This window comes from Piliocolobus tephrosceles, chromosome 2 (assembly GCF_002776525.5).
Source record: "Piliocolobus tephrosceles isolate RC106 chromosome 2, ASM277652v3, whole genome shotgun sequence".
Lineage (NCBI taxonomy): Eukaryota > Metazoa > Chordata > Mammalia > Primates > Cercopithecidae > Piliocolobus > Piliocolobus tephrosceles.
In genome coordinates, this window is record NC_045435.1 from 175811527 (window position 1) to 175817526 (window position 6000).

The following is a 6000-nucleotide window of genomic DNA, read 5'->3' on the forward strand; positions in this document are numbered from 1 at the left end:
GTGGTCACCTTATATGGCTTAGGGCGACCCTTTGGGGGTCCCATCAGGGATTTATACTGACCCGCCATCAATGCCAAGAGGGAACTGAAACATTCCTGTGAGGGAAGTGGCCAGAGCGACGAAGCAAAACAAGGGTGCAAGGGACCTCCAGCAGGCGGAGATAGGCGAATTAAGCCTTAGCAAAGCTTCCACTGAAGGATAGGCAAAAGACTGCTAATATGAGAGGTTGAGCCACAAAGAACTCCCCAAATAAGCAAGAGATCCCTAATATGAGAGGATGAGCCACAGCAAGACCCCGCTAGGCAAGAGATTCCTAATAAGAGCGATTGAGCCTAGCCAGGACCCAGTATGGGAAATATTACAAGCAAAAAAGATGAAGTTAGCAACAAATATATCCCCCTTGATAGTCCCCTAGGTCTCAAAGATATACCACCTGATAGCCGTCTAGGTCTCATGCTAAAAGGTTGGGAAGATAATGAAAGAACTAAACATAAGAAAAAGCAATAAATGATAAAATATTGCTGTTCTATTTGGACTCAAAGACCTATCCTCAATCCCTCAATCTTCTGGCCAAAGTTTGGGTCAACTGAGGATATACTATGTCAACTTTTAATTCAACATGTAAATAATAAAAGCCCTGTTTCTCAAGAAGAACTGGTCTATGCTCTTTGTTGGAAGCCAAGACCTGTCCTCCCTTTTCCCTTACGCACCGCCCCTACTGTAGAACCAGTGAGGGAAGGGGCTCAGGGGATCCTGGCAAAGAGAACAGCACATGGGATCCCCTAGGCCACCCTCCACCTAACACCCATAGTCCCCCACCTAACACACCCAACCCTTCCCCTCAGGCCTAGCCTAAGTCCTCCTCCCCAAAAGAACTCCAAGCTCCTAATTCGCCAGGTGGCTTTTGCCGGGTTGGCAACATCAATGATCTGCCACAACATGTTGTTGGCATCATCCAGCCCATAGTACACCCCAGCGGCAGGCAAAGTCCATGCTGCCCGCTGGGTAGTCCAAGGTCCCGGCACCATATTGATGGCAGCTCTGCAAGACACACAGGCCAGGCCCCAGTCTATGCCCTGAGCAGACTACATTATGGGACATCTGCCTTGCTTTTGCCAGGGCCAAGTAATAACAGGCCTCAGCCGCAGCTCCTAGCAGCCAGTCATCTCTGCAGCTAAGTCTCCTGAGGAGGTAGTAGATAATCTTTCAGCTGATATATCCACTAGCATTTATTATGGTCAGGCCAGTGTTAAAAGTGAAAATATCCACTTGAAAAGAACTTTGATTCTTTAAAGTTTTATATTATATATTAAGGTTTTATATTTTATATTAAAATGTGCCACCAGAAAAGAATTACATGTGTACAAGTATGAGGCTATTCTGTTATAAAGGATGGTTTAACATTAATTACGGACAATTCACTGAACCTAGCAAGTTTCTTAATGATAGATCCAAATCTAAAAAGAAAGCACACATGTTTAGATTTAACTGATTACCATACAAACATCTGGCCAAACTTAAAAGAAACCCCCTTCAAAAGTGATTAAGGGAAAAAGAACGCAACAAGTGTTCAGTGATTAATAAAAGTTCCTAGAGAGATAAAATCAAAGTGTTTAATAAGTAGTCTATCCACATTTATAAGCTGTCTGCACTTAGTTAAGCTTTAGAGTATCTGCAAGATCAAGAGAGAACCATCTATACTAATTCTAAATATGCCTTTATGGTGGCTCATACATTTGGAAAAATTCAGACTGAATTAATAGTAAAAGTCAAAGCCTTGTTCATGAGGAGTTAATCACCCAAGTGTTGAACAGCCTTCAGTTACCAGAAAAGAAAAAATAGCTATTGTCCATGTCCCCAGGCACCAAAAAGCCTGTCTTTCAAAAGTCAAGAAAATAACCTAGCAAATCAGATAAGCTGGACCAGCTGCCGTTTCTCCTGTTGGCATTAAAGGGAACTTAGAGAAATGTTATTCAAACCTTTTATAAAGAAAGTCCTATCCCACCTACATTAGAGGACCATTAAAGACCCCAAGCCATGTATAGCATAGTCAAAGTTTATACCTGTATGGGAATTTATACCCTTAGCCAAACAAGTCTGGAGACTTGGTTGCCAAAAATCAAATGTCCTCTGACTTCCTATTACCCTAGTAAGAATCCAAACTACCTCTCAAAGCAATCCAACATTCCTACATACTTGGTTTATCTTCCACTTTCTCTTCCTTCAGAACTCATGATTTTCCAGTACAGGCACTGCCCCTAGAGTTTCCAGGACACTGACACCAGCCTGAGGAGCCAGCCTAGTGCTTCTAACACACTGAAACCATAGTCCAAATAGGAAGAAAAGATGGACCTATCATACCCGAGTCAAGAAAGCACTGCCATCTCTGAAGTCATTGGTCATTATCCAAGAGAAAAACCTCCTCAAACTAAGGTTAAGAAAAGTTTAACTCTCTTTTATCTATTCTATTACCCTTTCTTCTTTCCTCATTATATTGCTGTCCTTGTTATGAACGTAACTAGGTCAGACTCATCCCAAATCATTACTTTCGATGCTTGCCTTGTCATGCCTTGTCAAAAGGATGAATACTGGCAAAGATATGTCTCTACTTAAGAAAAATACCTCTGCCCCTTCAGAGAAGCCACTGACCCCCCCATCTTGCTTGTGGCGGGGGTACCAAGGCACCCCAAGTTAGGAGATATGTTCTCAATGGGCAGATGTCATCCTAACTACCAGAGCACACAGCGGGACCTCCCCATAAGGCTCTACTGACCTAAAATCTTACCTCTGCCTTACGAAAGGAACCACCCCCTCTAATTGTCAATTTGACCATTGTAACCCAGTAACTATCTCTATTAATGCCCCTACCTCCACCAACCCTGCGTCCCCTTTAGAATGCCTGTATGGCTTAGGAGCAGAAGTCAATGGATATGACCATATAGGCTTCTTTAAAATTTGCTTTGTTGACCCCCACCTTCTTCTTCTCCATCTGAACCTTCTACCCTACCTAACAACGTTAAAGTAAATATTTTAGAAGTAAAAGATTTAAGACAAATCCTAACATTGAAACAGGATATCAAGATTTAAATGCCTGGTTGAAATGGATTCAATATTCCTACCGCACATTAAACAAAAGCAATTGTTATGCTTGTGCGCATGGCAGCACAGAGGCACAGATTGTCCCGTTTCCACTAGGATGGTCGTTCAATCAACCAGGCATAGGCTGTATAGTAGCTCTTTTCCAGGATATCACAGCCTGGGGCAACAAATCATGCCACGCTGTCTCTTTCTGCTATATCCTGAAGTCCAACACCCTGTAGGTCAGTCCCTGAGGGCCATCCAGCTTCCGTTTCCCAACATCAATTTCACCTCATGTCTCTCACAACGGGGAAAAATTGGCATTCCTTAGAAGCTTAATAGGATGCGGTGAGCTTAAGCCCTTCCAAGAGCTTACCCATCAGTCTCCCCTTAGTCATCCTCAAGCGTATGTATGGTGGTATTGCAGTGGACCCTTACTGAATACTCTGCCAAGTAACTGGAGCAGCACTTGTGCTCTTGTCCAGTTGGCTATCCCTTTCACCCTGGCATTTCATCAACCAGAAAAAGAAAAACCACAACACAAAAAAATAAGAGAAGTCCCTTATGGGTCTTTTGACCCTCAAGTTTACATAGATGCCATTGGAATACCCTGGGGAGTGCCTGACAGGTTCAAAGCCTGAGACCAAATAGCTGCAGGATTTGAATCCATGTTTCCATGAATAACTATTAATAAAAATATAGCTTGGAGAGATTACATCTATTATAATCAGCAGCAGTTTATTAATTACACCAGGGATGCTATCAAAGGAATAGCTGACCAAGTAAGGCCTACTAGCCAAATGGCTTAGGAAAACAGAATAGCTCTAGACACGTTATTAGCCGAAAAAAGTGGAGTTTGTGTTATGATTAAAACCCAATGTTGTAAATTCATCCCAAACAACACTGCCCTCGATGGGAGCATGACAAAGGACTTGCAGGGACTTACTGCTTTATCCAATGAATTAGCTAAAAATTCTGGAGTCAATGACCCCATTTCAGGATGGCTAGGAAAGTAGTTCGGTAAACAGAAAGGAATCATGGTCTCAATTCTTATTTCCCTTGCAGTTGTAATAGGTGTACTCATTCCCGTCAGGTGTTGTGTCATACCATGCATCCATGGGCTAATACAAAGAATTGTACAAGCAGCACTTACTAAAGCCTCCCTTAGTTCTCCTCCACCTTATTCAAGTAAGCTTTTCCTTTTAGAAGATCAAATCAAACAGCAAATCCAAGACATGTTATAAAAGTTTGAAGAGAAAGAATCATAAGAAAATTAAAAGGGAGGAATTGTAAGATACAATAAATCTTTGAGTTTCTCTTCAAAGGAATTAGCCTGTTAACTTCCTTATCCTTTGTTCTCAAACTCAACTCTCTCATTCTTCCTTGCCCCTAGTTACCGTAAACAGCCTACCCACTTCCCATCAGCTCTAATCAATAACTAACATCTGTTCTTTTGGTTGCCTGTACCCACTGTTCCCCTGAAACTGCACGTCTCACATGCTCCACCTCTGTACCTCATGTCCCCCTTCCCTTCTCTATTTAGGAAAATATGTACAAGTAGCCAATTGGGTTAGCTCAGATTGTGTGGTACAACTCCAGCCCACGGGGGAGTGACACAGAGATAGGCACTGCATTAAGGATAAAAACCCTCTGGTCTCCTTTGTTCTCTGTGCACTTGCGATCTTGATTGACCTCAGTGGCACCCTTTGGCAAAAGTAAATTGCCTTGCTGAGAGCATTAAATTTTTGCCTAGGTGCTGTTTTTACTTCACTGCACCAAGCATTTTATATGCAACAGATCTCTGACAAATCTTTTATCAGTGCTTGGTACCAGCATGAGCTAATTTTATGGCTCAAACCAATATGACAATTTGCTGAGGTCTGGGAGCACCCCCTCCAGAGAATCCCTAATCTCCCAAAATTTGGTCAAGATCTAAAGTTTATTTTGCTGTGCAGCTCCTATTTTTGGAGTTTTACTTGCTTCCAACAAGGAAAGAAAGATTTCCTGCTTCCATGATGATAGAAGGCAGGTAACTCCTTTAATAGAGTTTGAGCTTGCTCCTAACAAGAAAGACAAATTTGAGATTTTTCCTGCTTGTAGGATAGTAAAGCAGTCTTCAGCCTGAGACCCATCCCTAGGTAAATAGCTGAAGTGGGGTTTTGTCCTGGCTAAATTTAAAAAGCACTTGGTCTTAATTTCTCCTTACCATTAGAGTGCTCAGTGATCATATTGTTGGGTTTTTGGTTTGTGGTTTGTTCTGGTCTTTCTCCCGTCAGATTTGTCCAACTCTACCTGACTTGGTTAAATCCGAGTAAGAATTCCAAATTATGGGTAACAAAGCCTCTCTAATTTGGCTAAAATTCCTCGCAGCTGCAATAGAGGAAAAAAAAAACATACACGCACAACAAAACAAAAAATACGATGCACTTGATTTCCACGTTTGCTTCCTGTCCTAAAAAACAAATGTTCTTTTATTTACTTTTCTTCCACACTATACCTCCTTCCCCCTTTGCCATCTGCAGTACCAAAAAAAATCTAGAGAAGGCTTCTAATAACTTGAACCCCTTTAAAGAATTCAGAACAAAGCCACCACTAACCCTTTTTGGTGTGTTCTGTTTTCTTTGTGGAGTTTCAAGAGTCATAAGCAGACTCTTCTTAGCTCCAAAGCTCTTTTTTCTTGTATTGAATGACCTGACCTCTTTGGCTTTGGGTGTACCAGAGATGACCTTGTACTGTGAGAGGATTTGACCTTGGCATGTGTAATGGCAGATGAGAACTACAATGTTGGGGTGGCTGTGCACAGTTAACAGGAAGTGGTCTTGGCTGTTTTTTGTTTTGTTTCCTCCTAGGAAGTTGTTCTTTAACAATCCTAATTCTAGTTCAGAGATGCATTCTAAAGGGTCTTCTCTATTGCTTTTTCTC